The sequence below is a fragment of the Macaca nemestrina genome, chromosome X (genome assembly GCF_043159975.1).
Source record: "Macaca nemestrina isolate mMacNem1 chromosome X, mMacNem.hap1, whole genome shotgun sequence".
In the NCBI taxonomy this organism is placed as follows: domain Eukaryota; kingdom Metazoa; phylum Chordata; class Mammalia; order Primates; family Cercopithecidae; genus Macaca; species Macaca nemestrina.
Window position 1 is genome coordinate 71214685 of NC_092145.1, and position 16016 is coordinate 71230700.

General features: G+C 35.7%; 1 pseudogene; it reads left to right on the plus strand.

Moving 5' to 3' along the window:
- Positions 1-13120: 13120 nt before the first annotated feature.
- On the plus strand, positions 13121-13540 carry LOC112427058 (proteasome maturation protein pseudogene; annotated as a pseudogene).
- Positions 13541-16016: the final 2476 nt, after the last annotated feature.

The window sequence follows — 16016 nt, forward strand, 5'->3', positions numbered from 1 at the left end:
CTGAGCATTATGTTGACAAGGATTTTGAGGCCAAATCCAGGTGCACTGTGAGAAAGACTGCGATTGTTCACAATAACAGCTATCAATATCTAACATTTTTGAGCTTTTAAAATGTGTTAGTGACTGTGATAAGTGTTCACATAATTATAATATTTAATCCCACAACAATCTTATGAGGTGAGTACTATTATTATTTCTGTTTAACACATGAAGAAACTGAAGGTTAGAAAGGTAGAGTAATGTGTCCAAAGTCTCAATACTAGCTACTGTTAGAACAAATATTAACATCCTACCAAAAAACACGTGCACTCATATGTTCAATGCAGTCTTATTCACAATATCAAAGACATGGAATCAACCTAGGTGTCTATCAATGGTGGATTGGATAAAGAAAATTTGGTACATATACACCATGGAATACTACACAACCATATAAAAGAATGTAATTACGTCCTTTGCAGCAACATGAATGGAGCTAGAAGCCATAATCCTATGTGAATTAGTACAGAAACAGAGAACCAACATCACGTGTTCTCACTTTTAAGTGAGAGCTAAACTGAATACACATGGACATAAAGATGGGAACAACAGACACTGGGCACTACTAGAGCGGGGAAGGGGAAGGGAGGAAAAGGGTTAAAAATTATTCACTGGGTACTATGCTCACTGCCTGGCTGATTGGATCATCCATACCCCAAACCTCAGCATTACACAGTATTTCCATGTAAAAAATCTGAACATGTACCCTCTGAATCTAAAATAAAAGTTGAAATTATTTATAAAAATAATTAAGAAGTGAAAAACAGTGGTTAGAACTCCAGTCTATTTGACTGTAGAACCCAAGATCTTAACTGGTATCCCAAAGTTTTTCAAACTTGAGAAATATTACCCTTCAAAAAAAAATTATCTACTCCCATATGTTGATTTAAATATTTTATATTATTTTAGTTGTTAAATGAATTCAAATATAAATAAGATATAAACTCCTTATTTATGTAACTTTTATACAAATACAGCAAAAATGAAAAAAAATCACAAATTACAAATAAAGCTACAAATAGATTAGATAAAATCAGTTCTATTAATTTAATGTGATGGATGATGCTACTTTCTTAAACCAAATAATAAAATTGTTTTTAACAATACATTATTTTGATGAACTAATTTATTAGCATCTTAATATTCAGTACTCAAAGTATAAAAATAGTATGTATCAAAAATTTATTAATAATTGCTACTTATTACTACTAATGAATAATTGAGGTTTATATATACAAAGATGACTGTGTAATTTGAATATGTAAGTGAATGCTACTGTTCAGGTTCATTGAAGTTTGGCATTACTATATTACTATGTACTGTGATATTATTCAGTCCTTTTATAACTTTTTAAAAATTGAACTACAGTAAAGCCAGTGCTTGCTATACATTAATTGATATTCACTTGGCATGAGTACATCAGTTATGTGTGAAATTCTCTCTGTTCTTAATCTTATTACCTCCCACAATTAGTTATTACTCCACTAGTTTATTTTTATAACATTAAAGTCTTATTTTACTAATAACTAAAACCACTAAAACTCATATTTTATTAAAATGTTCTTCAGTAGTGAGATACCACTCCAGAATAGAATTTTCACTTAAATAATCTTTGGAACAAAATGTCAACATTTCTTATAAATCACACCTGTGATCTCAAGACCTAGTTTGAGAAATATTGCTTTTCACAATCTTTTGTGTATGTGAGGTAGATTAATTCAGATTCTAAGTCCAATTTTTTTCCAAGGTGAAAATTTGATATAAAATAACAATTTAGAAACAAAAGTTCTCTGAACAAAGCTTTTATGCATTCATTCTATTACAAGGTTTGGGGGTTAATAATAAGAATAATTAGTTTGACTGAGTTCTAACTATGTGCCAGGCACTGTTATAGACAATTTACATGACTTATATAAGTTATTCTGCCAACCCTTGAAGCAGGTATTATTATCTTTATTTTAGGATAAGAAAAATGAAGTATAAATAGGTTAATGAGCCTAAAAAAATCATGTGGCTATTGATGAAGCTAGATTTATTCTGAGTGCTGGGTCCACCTTACTAATTACTTTACTATACTGCTTCATGGTGACCTATCTCAGTTTGCATTTTGGACCCTCCTAAACAGTGCTTTTTATTGCTATTATTAATATTATTCTTATTCCTATTAAATTTCTAGGATTGTGTTCAGAACAAAGAAACCCCTGGGGCTGAAATCATGTGGTCACATTTTCAGTAATAGGAAGTGTGCAAAATGAATGTCCCTGGAAAATTACTTATGGCTCTTTGAATTCTAATGTATTGCTCTTCTATTCTATGTAATTGCATTGTACCATATATAAAATGTATTTTGTGAGAACACCAACATAAAAAAGGTGGGGATGGAGCTGTATGAGAGTAGAGTTTTTGCATGCTATTGAACTTAAGTTAGTAATATTTCAAAATAGATTGTTATAAATTTAGGATGTTAAATGTAATCCCCAGGTTAAGCACTAAGAAAATGTCAGAAAGTACACGCAAAGAAAATGAGAAGAGAATCAAAATTCTTCACTATGAAAAAAATCAAGTAAATACAAAAGAAGGCCATACGAAAGAAAATGAAGGACAAAAAGGATATAAGACAAACAGAAAACAAATAGTAAAATGGCAGGAGTAAGTACTTTATCAGTAATCACTTTTAAAGTGATTTACATTTAATGTTGATAGGTTAAAGTCTGCAATCAAAAGACAGATATTGAAAGAATGGATTGTAAAAAATGATCTAACTATATACTATCTACAGGAGACTCAGTTTAGATTAAAAGAAAAAATATATTGAGAGTGAAAGAATAAAATTAAAAAGTGAAAGAATAAAACACATAAAAAGTAATCAAAAGAGAACTGAAGTGACCATATTAACAGCAAACAAAATAGATTTTTAAGTGAAAAACTGTTACAAGAGACATGGAAGAGCATTATTATTATTATTATTATTATTATTATTATTATTATTTTTGAGACGGAGTCTCGCTCTGTCGCCCAGGCTAGAGTGCAGTGGCCGGATCTCAGCTCACTGCAAGCTCCGCCTCCCGGGTTTACGCCATTCTCCTGCCTCAGCCTCCCAAGTATCTGGGACTACAGGCGCCCGCCACCTCGCCCGGCTAGTTTTTTGTATTTTTTAGTAGAGACGGGGTTTCACCGTGTTAGCCAGGATGGTCTCGATCTCCTGACCTCGTGATTCGCCCGTCTCGGCCTCCCAAAGTGCTGGGATTACAGGCGTGAGCCACCGCGCCCGGCCGGAAGAGCATTATTTGTAAAAATAAAAATTGCCCAACTCATCAAGAAGATGTAACAATTATGAATGTATCTGCATTAAACAACAGAGCCCCATAATATCTAAACACTGAAAAACACTGAAGGAAAAAATAGACAATTCTACAGTAATAACTAGAGACTTTGAAACACCAAATTAAATAATGAGTGAAATCTCTAGATAGAAGATCAATAAAAATTAAAAGACTTATACAACATTATAAAACAAGTAGTCCTAGCATATATAGAACCCTCTGCTGAACAACAGGAGGATATATGTTCTCAAGTGCACATAGGATTTTTTTCAGAATAGTCCATATGTTAGAACACAAAACAAGTTTCAGTTAATTTTAAAAGATTGATACCTGTGATAGTTAATATTAAATGTCAACTTGATTGGATTGAAGGATGTCTAGATAGCTAGTAAAGTGTTGTTTCTGGGTGTGTCTGTGAGGGTGTTGCCAGAAGAGACTGACATTTGAGTCAGTGGACTGAGAGATGAAGACCCACCCTCAGTGTTGGTGGACACCATCCAAACAGCTGCCAGCAGAATAAAGCAGTGGAAGAAAGTGGGATAAGCTGGCTTGCTGAGTTTTCTGGCTTTCATCTTTCTAGTGTGCTAGATGCTTCCTTCTGTTTCTCCTGTCCTTGGACATTAGACTCCAGATTCTTTGGCATTTGTACTCTTGGACTTACATCAGTGGTTTTCCAGGGGATCTCAGGTCTTGACCGCAGGCTGAAGGTTGTACTGTTGGTTTCCCTACCTTTGAGGCTCTTAGACTTGGACTGAGCCACTACTGGCATCTTTCTTCCCCAGCTTGCAGATGGTCTGTTGCATGACTTCACCTTATGATCATGTAAGCCAATTATCCCTAATAAACTCATATATATATATATATATATATATATGCTATTAGTTCAATCTCTCTGACTAAAACTAAGTCAGGGAGAACCCTGACTAATACAATAACATACAAGTATCATCTGTGACCACAATGGAATGAAACTAGAAGAAAATAACAAAAACTGTAAAATTCAAAATATGTAAAAATTAAACCACACACACTTACACAACCAGTGAATCAAATAAGAAATTACTAGAGAATTAGAAAACAGTTTGAGAGGATTGAAAATGAAAATACAACATACCAAAACTTATGGTATGCATCAAAGGCATTGCTAAGAGGAAAATTTATAGGATTAAATACCCATATCATAAAACAATAAAAATTTTAAATCAGTAACCTACCTTTACCTTAAAAGAAATAGAAAAAGAAGAGAAAACTAAACAGAATACTAGCAAAAGAAATGAAATAATGAAGATTAGAACAGGTTTTTTTTTTTAAAAAAGAATGATAATAGAGAAACAATAGAGAAAAAAAAAAAGTTAGTCCTTTGGATAGATTGATAAAACTAGCAAATCTTTGGAGAGCCAGACAAAGAAGAAAAGAGATAAGACACCAAAACTGAAAAAAAAAAAGTTAGTCCTTTGGATAGATTGACAAAACTAGCAAATCTTTAGAGAGCCAGACAAAGAAGAAAAGAGATAAGACACCCAAACTAAAATCAGAAATGAAAGTGGGGACATTAATAACAGCCTTGGGGCAGGGCCAACATGGCCAACTAGAAGCAAAAGTGATCAGAAACTCCCATTGAAAAGAACCATGACAGCATGTGAATCCTGCACTGGCAACCGAAGTATCCAGGTTCTGTCATCAAAACTGACTAGGTGGCTGTTGTGACCCATGGAGAGCAAGGAAGAGCAGTGTGGTGAGGTGGCCCACCTGAGATCCACACGAAGCAGGGGAGCCCCCATCCCCTAGCCAAGGGAGGTGGTCAGTGAGCATGCTACTCAGCCTGGGAAGTCGTGATTTTTCCAGGGAACTGTGCAACTCACGGATAGGAAGATCCCACTCGTGAACCCATGCTTCCGGGGCCTAGAGTTCCAACCACAAAGTCACACAGACTCTACACAGCCTCTCACCTAAAATCTACTTAAGGGTGCCAAATTCCTCGGGGGAGGGACGACCAGCACCACAGCTGCAGCTGCCTGTTGTCTAAGTCTTTGAGCTTCTTGGGGGAGGGGCAGCAGCCAGCACTGGGACTGATAGCTGCCTAACACGCTACACTTTCAGGATGAGGGAAGGGCAACAGCCATCTCTATAACTCTGGGCCATACTTTTCCTCTGCTGGAGCCAGGGAAACAGAACGGCTAGGTCACAAGAGATATCCCCCACAGCCCAACACGCCGGCTGTGGCAGAATGCGGCCAGAGTGCATCTTCAGGTCTAACCTTGACCCATCCCTCCCAGCACTTGGGACCTCCCTGCAAAAACTCCAACTCCAGCCAGGACCTTAGGTACAGAACGCTGATCTTCCTGGGCCTGAACCCATAGAGGGAAGGGTGGCCACAGTCTCCATGGACCAGCAGACAGTCTTTTCTCTTGCTATTTCTAAGGAATCCAGGCAGCCCAGAAGAGTGGGTTTTTCCCCCAGCAAAGCACACCACCTCCATCAAGAGACAAAGTGCTTCATAAAACAGGTCTTGCTCCCTGTGCCACCCAACTAGGTGAAACCTTCCAACAAGGGTTGTCAGACACCCTATACAAAAGAGTTCCTACTGGCATCAGCTTGATGCCTCTTGAGATCAGAGATCCCAGAGAAAGGACTAGGCACCCATCTTTGCTGTTCTGCAGTCTCCATGAATGACATCTCCAGGAGCGGGAGTGATCCAGATGAATAGGGCCTGAAGTGAACCCCCAGGAAACTGCAACTGCCCTACAGAAGAGGGACCTATAGAAAGAAAAACAAACAGACAGCAACAACAACAGAATCAACAACAGAAAAAGTCCACACACAAACCACATCCAAGGGTCAGCAGCCTCAAATATTGAAACTTGACAAACTCATGAAGTTGAGGAAGAATCAACAAAAAAACGCTGAAAACACTTCACCTCCAAACGATAATAATCCCTCTCCAGCATTAGACAAAGGATAAGATGGATGAATTGACAGAAGTAGGTTTGAGAATGTGGGTAATAACAAATTCTGCTGAGCTAAAAGAGCATGTTCTAACCTAATGCAAATAAGCAAGGAGCCTTGATAAAAGATTACTGGAACTGCTAACCAGAATATCCAGTTTAGAAAAGGATGGAAAAGGATGTAAATGACCTGATGGAGCTGAAAAACACAGAACGAGAACTCCATGAAGTATACACAAGTATCAATAGCCAAATCAATCAAGTGGAAGAAAGGATATCAGAGTTTGAAGACCTTGAAGACCATCTTGCTGAAATAAGGCATCCAGACAAGATTAGAGCAAAAAGAATACAAAGGAACAAACAAAACTTCTGAGAAATGTGGGACTGTGTAAAAAGACTGAACTTATGATTGATTGGAGTATCTGAAAGAGATGGGGAGAATGGAACCACGTTGGAAAACACAATTCAAGATATTATCCAGGAGAACTTCCCCAACCTAGCAAGACACAACATTCAAATTCAGGAAATAGAGAGAACACCATTAAGATACTCCACAGGAAGATCAGCCTCAAGACACATAATCATAAGAATCTCCAAGGTTGAAATGCAGAAGAAACTGTTAAGGGCAGCCAGAGAGAAAGGCCAGGTCACTTACAAAAGGAAGCCCATCAGACTAACAGTGGATCTCCCAGCAGAAACCCTACAAACCAGAAGAAAGTGGGGGCCAATATTCAACATTCTGAAATAAAATAATTTTTAACCCAGAATTTCATAGCCAGCCAAACTAAGCTTCATAAGTGAAGGAGAAGTAAAATCCTTTCAGACATGTAAATGCTGAAGGATTTCACCACCACCAGGCCTGCCTTGCAAGAGCTCCTGAAGGAAGAACTAAATACGGAAAGGAAAAAACGATACCAGCCCCTGCAAAAACACACTGAAGTACAAGGACCAATGACACTGTGAAGAAACTGCATTAACTAGTGTACAAAATAACCAGACAGCATCATGATGACAGAATCAAATTCACACACAAGGATATTAACCTTCAATGTAAATGGGCTAAATGCCCCAGTTAAAAGACATAGATTGGCAAGTTGGATAAACAGTCAGGACCCACTGTTGTGCTGTATTCAGAAGACCCATCTTATGTGCAAAGACACACATAGGCTGAAAATAAAGGAATAGAGGAAAATTTACCAAGCAAATGGAAAACAAAAAAGTGGGGGTTGCAACGCTAGTCTCTGACAAAACAGACTTTAAACCAGCAAAGATCAAAAAAGACAAAGAAGGGCATTACATAATGGTAAAGGGATCAATTTAACAAGAAGATCTAACTATCCTAAATATATATGCACCCAATACAGGAGTACTCAGATTTATAAAATAAGTTCTTAGAGAAATACAGAAGGACTTAGACTCCCACACATAACAGTGCGATATTTAACACCCCCCTGTCAATATTAGACAGATCAATGAGACAGAAAATTAACAAGGATTGTCAGGACGTGAACTCGGCTCTGGATCAAGTGGTCCTAATAGACATCTACAACACTCTCCTAAAACAAAACAACAGAATATATATTCTTCTCAGTGCCACATGGCACTTATACTAAAATTGACCACATAATTGGAAGTAAAACACTCCTCAGCAAATGCAAAACAACTGAAATCATAACAAACAGAATCTCAGACCACAGTGCAATCAAATTAGAACTCAGGATTAAGAAAGTTACTCAAAACTACACAACTACATGGAAATTGAACAACCTACTCCTGAATGACTCCTGGGCAAATAATAAAATCAAGGCATAAATCAAGAAGTTCTTTGAAACCAAAGAGAACAAAGAAACGACATACCAGAATTCCTGGGACACAGCTAAAGCAGTGTTAAGAGGGAAATTTATAGTACTAAGTGACCACATCAGAAAGCTAGAAAAATCTCAACCCAAGACCTTAACATCACAATTAAAGGACCAGAGAAGCAGGGCAAACTAATCCAAAAGCTGGCAGAAGACAAGAAATAACTAAGATCAGAGCAGAATTGAAGGAGATAGAAACATGAAAAACCCTTCAAAAATCAATGAATCTAGGAGCTGGGTTTTTGAAAAAATTAACAAAGTAGATAGACCGCTAGCCAGACTAATAAAGAAGAAAAAAGGGAAGAATCAAATAGACACAATAAAAAATGATAAAGGGGATATCCCCCACTGACCCCACAGAAATACAAACTACCATTAGAGAATACCATAAACACCTGTCCACAAATAAATTAGAAAATCTAGAAGAAATGGATAAATTGCTGGACACATACACTCTCCTAAAACTAAACCAGGAAGAAGTTGAATCCCTGAATAGACCAATAGCAAGTTCTGAAATTGAGGCAGTAGCCTACCAACCAAAAAAAGCCCAGGACCAGACAGATTCACAGCCGAATTCTACCAGAGGTACAGAAAGGATCTAGTTCAATTTCTTCTGAAACTATTCCAAACAACCAAAAAGGAGGGACTCTTCCCTATCTCATTTTATGAAGCAAGCATCATCCTGATACCAAAACTTGGCAGGGATACAACAACAACAACAAAAACTTCATGCCAATATCCCTGATGAACATCAATGAGAAAATCCTCAATAAAATACTGGTAAATCGAATCCACCAGCACATCAAAAATTTGTCCACCATGATCAAGTCAGTTTCATCCCTGGGATGCAAGGCTGGCTTAACAGAAACAAATCAATAAACATAATCTGCCATATGAACAGAACCAATGACAAAAACTTCAGGATTATCTCAATAGATGCAGAAAAGGCCTTCAATATAATTCAACACCCCTTTATGTTAAAAACTCTAAATAAACTAAATATTGATGGAACATATCTCAACATAAGAGCTATTTATGGCAAATCCACAGCCAATATCATACTGAAAGGGCAAAAGTTGGAAGCATTCCCTTTGAAAACCAACAAAAGACAAAGAAATCCTCTCTCACCATTCCTATTCAACATAGTATTGGAAGTTCTGGCCAGAGCAATCAAGCAAGAGAAAGAAATAAAGGGTATTCAAATAGGAAGACAGGAAGTCAAATTGTCTCTGTTTGTAGATGACATCATTCTATATTTAGAAAACCAAATCTTCTCTGCCCCAAAACTCCTTAAGCTTATAAGCAACTTCAGCAAAGTCTCAAGATACAAAATCAATGTGCAAAAATCACAAGCATTCCTATACACCAAAAATAGACAACCAGAGAGCCAAATCATGAATGAACTCCCATTCACAATAGCTACAAAGACAATAAAATACCTAGAAATACAGCTAACAAGGGATGTGAAAGACCTCTTTAAGGAGAACTACAAACCCCTGCTCAAGGAAATAAAAGAGGATACAAACAAATGGAAAAATATTCCATGTTCATGGATAGGAAGAATCAATATCATAAAAATGGCCATACTGCCTAAAGTAATTTAGAGATTTAATGCCATTCCCATCAAACTATAACTGATATTCTTCACAGAATTAGAGAAAGCTACTTTAAATTTTATATGGAATCAAAAAAGAGCCCATACACCCAAGACAATCCTAAGCAAAGATAACAAAGCTGAAGGCATGCTTCCTGACTTCAAACTATACTACAAGGCTACAGTAACCAAAACAGCATGGTACTGGTACCAAAACAGACAGATAGACCAATGAAACAGAATGGAGACATAAGAAAGAACAGCACACATCTATGACCATCTGATCTTCGATAAACCTGACAAAAACAAGCAATGGGGAAAAGATTTCCTACTTAATAAATGGTACCAGGAAAACTGACTAGCCATATGCAGAATACTGAAACTGACCCCTTCCTTACAACTTATACAAAAAAATAACTCAAGATGGATTAAAGGGTTAAATGTAAAACCCAAATCCATAAAAACCCTAGAAGAAAACCTAAGAAATACCATTCAGGACACAGGCATGTACAAAGATTTCCTGACAAAAATGCCAAAAACAATTGCAACAAAAACCAAATTTGACAAATGAAATCTAATTAAACTAAAGGCTTCTACACAACAAAAGAAACTCATCAGAGTGAACAGACAACTATAGAATGGGAGAAAATTTTTGCAATCTTCCCATCTGACAAGGTTTAATATCCAGAATCTATAGGAAACTTAAACAAATTTACAAGAAAAAAAAAAAAACAGCCCAATCAAACAGTGGGGAAAGGACATAAACAGACACTTCTCAAAAGAAGACATTTATGTGGCCAAAACAAACCTAAGAAAGAAAGCTCAACATCACTGATCATTAGAGAAATGCAAATCAAAACCACAATGTGATACCATCTCATGCCAGTCAGAATGTTGATTATTAAAATGTCAATAAAAAATAGATGCTGGTGAGGCTGTGGATAAATAGGAATGCTTTTACACAGTTTGTGGGTATGTAAATTAATTCAACCATTGTGGAAGACAGTGTGGTGATTCCTCAAGGATCTAGAACCAGAAATACTTTTTTACCCAACAATTCCGTTAAAGGGTACTATCTAAAGGAGTATAAATCATTCTACTATCAAGACACATGCATTGGCCGGGCGCGGTGGCTCAAGCCTGTAATCCCAGCACTTTGGGAGGCCGAGATGGGTGGATCACGAGGTCAGGAGATCGAGACTATCCTGGCTAACACGGTGAAAACCCGTCTCTACTAAAAAAAATACAAAAAACTAGCCGGGCGTGGTGGCGGGTGCCTGTAGTCCCGGCTACTTGGGAGGCTGAGGCAGGAGAATGGCGTAAACCCGGGAGGCGGAGCTCACAGTGAGCTGAGATCCGGCCACTGCACTCCAGCCTGGGTGGCAGAGCAAGACTCCATCTCAAAAAAAAAAAAAAAAAAAAAAAAAAAAAAAAAGACACATGCACATGTATGTTTATTGCAGGCCCCTATTTACAATAGCAAAGACATGGAACCAAGCCCACCAATGATAAGACTGAATAAATAAAATGTGGTACATATACACCATGGAATACTATTCAGCCATAAAAAGTAATGAGATCATGTTCTTTGCAGGGACGTGGATGAAGCTGGAAGCCATTATCCTCAGAAAAGTAACACAGGAACAGAAAACCAAACACTACATGTTCTCACTCATAAGTGGGAGGTAAACAATGAGAACACATGGACACAGGGAGCAGAACAACACACACCTGAGCCAGTCAGGGAGTGGAGGGTGATGGGAGGGAGAGCATTAGGACAAATAGTTAATGCATGTGGGGCTTGAAACCTAGAGGACAAGTCGATAGGTTCGGTAAACCACCCTGGCACACGTATACCTATGTAGCAAACCTACACATTCTGTACTTGTATCCCAGAACTTAAAGTAAAATTAAAAACAAACAAAAAACCAAATAAATAAATAAATAAATAAATAAATAAATATTGATTGTGGAATATGGCTTGAATATAGGCTCCATTACTGATTAGCTGCATGTCTCATTTTTTTAAAAAAGCTGTTGAAATGGACTACATAACCAGTTTTAGCTTTTTGAAATCAACTCTAACTTAAATATTTATTCTAAGTCTTGCCTGAATTTTGATAATAAGAACATCATAAGACAGGGTCCTCCTCTTTGTGAGTCAGTATTTTATCCCAGGCACCTAGCACATGCCTTGCTTGGAGTCGGTGCTCAGCAAAACTCTGTGGAACAAACAAAAGAATGAATAAATAAATAAATGAAGGTTTGTCTGCAGCTTACAAAACAAAGAAAAGAAAGAAAGAAAAAAAAAGAAAAGAAAAATTAGCCATCAGAGGCATGTTAAAGATGTGTTTACTCCAAACTCTCGAACTTGATGGAAAGCTTAAATTAAATTGAAAAGGGCACATTTTTCTGTTTAAGAGATTCAATGGTTAATTCTGTGTCTGTGTATGCAACCTAAGAGCATCTCGTGTCCAGTGCCAACAATCCCCAAAAGATAGGTACAATAATATAAAATTGATGCTTATAGAAGTTCCTGTTTAGGTGCAGAATATATTTCTGAGAAATACCTCGTCTCTGGTAATGTCAGAAAAATTTTAAGTCAGTGGAATAAGTCCTGCTTTTCTGGTCTAATCCATGTATTCTTGCACTCTCAATTAAGTAAGAATATTGTCTTGAGTTTCGCCACAGTAGAAATGGCAATGCAACACACACACACACACACACACACACACACACACACACACAGAAGTAAAAGTCAGTTTCAGGAGGAATTACAAACTGAGAAATCAAGAAAAGTTATAAAGGGAGAAAAAATATTGTACATCAATACTAATAAACATATTTTAACATAAGCTTTTGTAAAATACATATTTAAAAAAACTTACAGAAATAAAAATAATTGTAAGAAAATATTATGAACAGTTGTACACCAGCAAGTCAGATAATATAGATCAAATAAGCAAATTCCCAGGAACATAGTCATTACCAAAATTGATTAAAAAAGAAATAAAAAATCTGAACAAAATTATAACACAGAATGAGATTGAATCAGTAATATAAAATGTCCCAATGAAGAAAAGTCCAGGCCCAGATTACTTCATTGGTGAGTTTCATTAAACATTTAATGAAAAATTAACATCAATTTTTCTGAGACTTTTCAAAAAATTTAAGAGAAGAAAACACTTTCTAAATTATTTTGTAAGGTCTGCATTACTCTGATACCAGTCAGAAAAGACATTGCAAGAGAAGAAATTAACAGAGCTATATTCTTTCGGAACATACATACAAAAATCCCTAAAAAAAATGAGGAAAACAAATCCAACAGCATATTAAAAGGATTGTAGAGAGTGGCAGAAGATGGATACCAGAGGACTTGGATCTCATCTAAAGGGCAGTATTCCAGCTACTGAACTTGCAGCAAGAGGATCTCTTGCAAGTCATAATCTTCTGACAATTTTGTGTGTGTGTATGAAAAATGAACTTTTACCTAGTCACCCTCTTGAATTTTCGGAAGAGAATTTCCAGCTTAACCAAGATAAAATGAATATTTCCCCACTGAGAAACATTCAGTGGTTATTTGCTCCACTAAAATTATAAATCGAAATTTAAGGCAGTGCAGCAGATTTGATGTCTTCCATTTCTTTTGAGCTCAAACCTTTCATTGGATATTTTGAGGGGTAATGAAGAGACTACTAGATTTGAAGCTATGCTTATCTGTCACAAAGTGAAGTAATGGGAGAATGACACTTGGTGGAATATAAACTCAATTTACTATAATACAATATGCTATTCATGGAAATAGAGGGGCTGCATCTTGTTTATAGTCACTTCTGTACTATAATTTGATGCACACAACATTGAAAGTACTGACACATGGGAATTTTTGCACAAGTAGCCTCAGTGGTCATTTGAAATTTTGGGAGTGTTTGGTTTATGGCCATGTGACAACCGAAGGCACTAAAGACAGATGATTTTAATGTTTCTAATTTATATTAAAAAATGGCTTTCTATGTCTTTAAAATTACTGCTCATAAATATTATAAAATAGCCCACAAGTTGAAGATGAACCTGTTGTCTAAGTATTCCATAAATCTGAATAACCACTGTAAACATTTGAGTCTATAAACTTTATAGTAGCACCTTTCAAAATAAATATTTGTAATTGATTTCAGTGGCAAATTGAGTACAATATATTTATACATATTTATACATATTTCAGTATAGTCCATTAATACTATTAAGAATGAGATACTTACTGTATTGATGCTATTTTAGAATTGTAGCTATTCTCTTTCAATTTGAAAAGTACAAGTTCAGAGGTTTTGGGTTTCGTCTTGTGTTTAAAGTGAAAAATTAAATAAAGCAACCAGCAAATGTAGGTTAAAAAAAAAAGGGTTGTATACCATAACCAAATGAGATTTGTCCCAAGAATACAAAAATGGTTTAACCTAAAAAAAAATCAATCAACAGAATGCAACACGTAAAGAGCATTTAAACACTCCACGTGAGCCTCTCAATTGAGGCAGAAAAGGCATTTTACAAAATCCAACACACTTTCATGATAAGGAAACTCAGAAAACTAGGGGTAGAAGGAAATGTCCACAACATGATAAAGGGTATATAGGAAAAACTCACAGGACATAACACACTTAATACTGAAAGACTGAAATATTTTCCCCTAAGATCAGGTACAAGACTAGAATGTTCAAATTATCACTGCTATCCAACATCATATTAAAAGTCATAACCAGGGAAATATATAAGAGAAAGAAATTTTAAAAATCCAAATTATAAGAGAAGGAAAACTATATTCACAGATGACATGATCCTATAAATAGGAAATACCAAAGAATCCTCAAAAAACAAAATCTACTGGGCTTAATAAATTAATTCAGCAAAGTTGCAGATCGGCAATGAACAATAAAAAAAAAAAAACTAAAAACACAATTTCATTGAAATAACATACAAATAATAAAATATCTAGGAATAAGTTTAACCAAAAAGGTGAAAATCTTGTCAATGGAAAACTATAAAATATTTCTGAAAGAATACCTAAATAAATAGAAAGACATTAATGTTCATGGATTGAGAAATTTAACATTGCTAAAATACCAATACTATTTAAAGCAATCTACAGATTTCAACAGCCTTTCTTTTGAGAAGTCAAAAAGCTGATTCTCAAATGTATATGAAATTTCAAAAAGCCCTGAATAGCCAAAACAATCATGACGAAGGACAACAAAGTTGGAGGACTCACACTTCCTAATTTCAAAATTGAGTACACAGCTATAGGAATAAAAACAATATGAGTAGTCATATAAACAAATGGAATATAGTTGAGAGTTCAGAAATCCATCTGTATATTTATGGCCAATTAATTTTTTATTTTATAGGTACATAATAGTTGTATATATTTATGGGGTATATGTGATACTTTGATACAATCAAACAATACATAATGATAAAATCTGGGTAATTGAGATATCCATCACCTCAAACATTTATAATTTGATTGTGTTGGAAACATTCTAAGTCTTCTCTTTTAGCTGTTGTGAAATGTACAACTTTTTTTGTTAACTATAGTCACCCTATAGTGCTCTAGAAGACTAGAACATATTCCTTCTACCTAACTGTATTTTTGTACCCACTAGCCAACCCATCTTTATCCCCTACTCTCCACTCTCCACTACATTTCCCAGCTTCTGGTAAGCACTATTTTATTCACCATCTCCATGGGATCAATGTCTTTTTTTTTTTTTTTTTTTTTTTTTTTTTTTTTTTTTTTTTTTTAGTCCTCACACATGAGTGGAAAAAAAAAGTGATATTTGTCATTTTGTGCCCTGGTGTAACAAACTGATTTTTGACAAGGGTGTCAAGTTTATTCAATTGAGAAAGAATAGTTTCTTCAATGAATTCTGGTGGAATAACTAAATTTCCAAATGCAAAAGAGTGAAGTTGTATCCCTACGTTAAACTGTACACAAAAATAATCTCGCAATGGATAAATTACCCAAATATAAGAGCCAAAACCTAAAATCTCTTACAAGAAAGCAAGGGGATAAACTGTCATGGCCTTAAATATGGTAATGGGTTCTTAGATATGGCACTAAAAACATGAACAACAAAAGAAAAAACTGAATATATAATAGACTTCGTCAAAATTGAAAACTTTCATGTATCAAAGGACATTATTAAGAAATTAAAAAGACGGCCAGGAGCAGTGGCTCACGCCTATAATCCCAACACTTTTGGAG